Genomic DNA, 3,480 nt, shown 5'->3' with positions numbered 1-3,480 from the left:
GATCGAGAAGGATTATTCTGATTCTCACATAATTTTAATCATTTCCAATTATACACTGTTATCCTCATCCATTCTCTTTAATTCACATTCTTACTCCTGATTTAGTTTTACTTTATTTCATTTTATTTTATTTTATTTTCTAAACATTCTCTCTCATTCTAGCAAATTTTCCTCTATTCTTACTCGCTTTCTCTTTATCTCTCTGTCTCACATCCTATTGCATTCCTATTATATATAATTTTTATACCATAATGAAAAAAAAAACAAATTACTTACATTAAATGAATCAAAATATAATTCTTCCTTTTATTTCCTTATTAACCGTTCTTTCCTTTTTTCTTCCTTCTTTCTTATTTACGAAAATGTCTTCCAATGTTTTAAAAATTGAATCTTTACTATGAAGTTAAATTAAAACAAGCGATACAGCGATAAATCACGCCACAAGGCAAACTTCAAGAAGAGATATATAAAGAGTGTGTTCGCGGAACGCACTGTTAATAAAAGAATATTATATTTATATGTATACATATATATCCAGCAAACACCAAGTATTTACATATTAGTTGTAATTTCCCGGGAAAAAATGTTTATATACAATTTTATCTAATTATATCATATTATATATATAATCATATATAATCATATATAATAAGATCTATTTATGTATTCATTTATATGCAATTATATTAAAATATTTATAACTCCATATCAAATTATGCAACATTATATTATAATTCTTTTCTGAGTAAATAATTACATGTAATTATATCAAGATATGTATAAGTCCACATCAAATTATACAATATTATATTAAAACTCTTTTTTGAGTAAAAAATTATATTTATTATAATTATATTAATTATCATTTCACTTTTGATTCTACATATTTACCACAAAAATAGACCCATTAAAGATTTGATCTAATTGTATCCAAAAATATATAATTATATCTAATCATATATATATATATATATATATATATATATATATATATATGTATAAAGTATGCATAGTTTGATCTAATTATATCTACAAAGTTATATATAATTAGATAAAATTGTATATAAACTTTCCCGGGTTCCTATCTAACAATGTAAATGCAATAAACCACGTGTATTATATAACATTTACATTGTTGAGTAGAAAATTACAAGTATAAACATGTAAGTTACATGTAATTTGGTATTTGATGGGATTTATACACACACATATTGTATACACATACATACATATACACATATATATACATACATACACACACATACATATATACATACATATTATATATATATATATATATATATATATATATATATATATATATATATTAGACATCCTGTCTACCTATTAAACATCTGGCAGAATAATAATCTTTATAGTGCTGATAAAAATATGCCATTTATCTTCTACTATTCCTTGCATCTTCTTTATCAATCCATCGTAAATAGATTCAGATCGGGTTTCTTGTTAAAATTGGTCGAGTTCAATTCTAAATACTCGCCCATTGATGTCTCAAATATAATCTGCCAATATACATTTATATATATTTAATTGATTATATATAGAATTAATGCAAAAAAGAAAAGATAAGCTGACATTTTTATATTCATACAGGATTGAAAGAAATATCTTTACTCACATCCTGGAATGCTTCTAGTAAATCGACATCCTCACCTATATCATTATATCGATATCAACATGATTTTCCTCGGCGAACAAGCAATCGGTCTATGATATCATCTATCATAAAAAGATACGCTTGTATCAGTATAGTAATAAATGTCTCAATGTTATAATATATAATAATAATAATATAAAATATATAATGGTAGGATTTATACTCTAGCTGATTTAAATAAATATTACAATTAAATTAAAATGGGAAGGGAAAGAAAGAGAAAGAAAGATCAAATTTACGCACCAGTAAATTCACATTACACTAATAACCTCTTGACAGTCAAAATATTTACTCTCCACAATAAATTTGATTGATCTTGAATCTCAGCAATTCATTAGCAGCGTAAAACCGCTAACTAAAAATAAAATATAACACAAAGTATCATTTCAAAAATATTAATAAGAATAAAAATAGTAATAAGAACATTTCATAAAACTTATCTGAAATAAACTTGAAAGCTGATATTATTTTCTCTTTTCCAAAAGGAAAAGAAGTAGACTTATCTTCTTTAATCATAGAAGAAAAATCAACATTATTATTTATATATAATATAAATAATTCATATACTTCTTCATACACTTATTAACCTCTCGACTCACGTTTGTCAAAATACCACAGATCTGTGAAAATACTCATTCTCCGCGATGTTAGCTGTAATCGCCGCGAGAAAACCAATCAAAATCGCGGAAAAGAGCCAACAAAGCAATTCGAGACTTTCGAGAAGACTTCGAGAGATGCGAGTATCGATTTAACATGCCTTTTTTTAGAAAGGATGTTCTCACCTCTGGGCTTACTACATCCGATTGTGGAGAAGCATCTATTTCAAGAGGATGTATTAAAGGTCGACCTATTGTCATTGCAGTTTGCACTTCTTCGGGTGACACTACCTTGTCATCTAATTTCTCAAGATTTGGCAAAGCTCGAAGTACAGCTAATCGATATCTATCAAAATAGTGAATTATAAAATTTCCATAATTTCTCATTTTAACAATATCTACTTTTAAATATTTACCCATCCTTTTCTGACCATGGATTTTCACCGAGCCACAAATTTCGTAAATTAGGTAATCCTTGGAGATAGCAAACTTCATTTAAATCTTTAATATTATTTCGTCTTATAAATAAATCCTGAAGCTTGTGGCAGTATTGAAAATCGGCAAGTGTATTAATGTTATTTATGCTAGAAATAAATATGAATGCTCGTATTATTTTTATATCAGATAAAGAAAGAAAAAGATTTATATTCCTTAAGCACGTTCAAATCAACATGCTCTATTTTAAACAACAACAAATAACATTACTAATATTCAATAACACGTTACATACAATACGTTATATATAATATGATACAGAAAACTCTTTGGTAACCCATTATTTTTATTTCGCACACGTATACATAATATAAAACGAGTAATATTAATCAAGTTGGGCTAATGTAAAAAAAAATCTATATTATTGTATTACATACTTTTGTCTTTGTTAATATTATATGGAAAAAATTATTAATCTTTGTATAAAACGTATATGCCTTATTGTATGTATGCGTGTTTGTTTAAAATAGCAAAATAAAGTAAACATAAGTAAAAGAGATTCTTTTTAAAGTCTCTTCTCATATTTGCGTTATACACTTTTCAATATTACTCAGACGACGCACAATGAATTCAAAGCATGTGTGGGCAGAACAACTTCTGAAGTTGTGGGTTGTGACCATGAGTTTAATAGAATCATATCCAAAGTAGGAATACGTTGCAGCTTCTATGTTTTCGTAAGACGAAAAATATCTTAGATCATGATCATCAATA

General features: G+C 26.2%; 1 long non-coding RNA gene across 1 annotated transcript; it reads right to left on the bottom strand.

Annotated features, from left to right (window-relative positions):
• Nucleotides 1-16: 16 nt before the first annotated feature.
• On the bottom strand, nucleotides 17-2,602 carry LOC139823765 (uncharacterized). Its single transcript, XR_011734869.1, has 4 exons — nucleotides 2,461-2,602; nucleotides 1,922-2,033; nucleotides 1,640-1,740; nucleotides 17-1,523 (listed from the first exon to the last, which is right to left on the bottom strand). It is a non-coding gene; the product is annotated as an uncharacterized lncRNA (long non-coding RNA).
• Between the last annotated feature and the right edge of the window lie 878 nt (nucleotides 2,603-3,480).

This window comes from Temnothorax longispinosus, unplaced genomic scaffold, assembly GCF_030848805.1.
Source record: "Temnothorax longispinosus isolate EJ_2023e unplaced genomic scaffold, Tlon_JGU_v1 HiC_scaffold_175, whole genome shotgun sequence".
In the NCBI taxonomy this organism is placed as follows: Eukaryota; Metazoa; Arthropoda; class Insecta; order Hymenoptera; family Formicidae; genus Temnothorax; species Temnothorax longispinosus.
The sequence above is the reverse complement of the archived record's forward strand: the minus strand, read 5'-3'. Positions and strand labels throughout refer to the sequence as shown.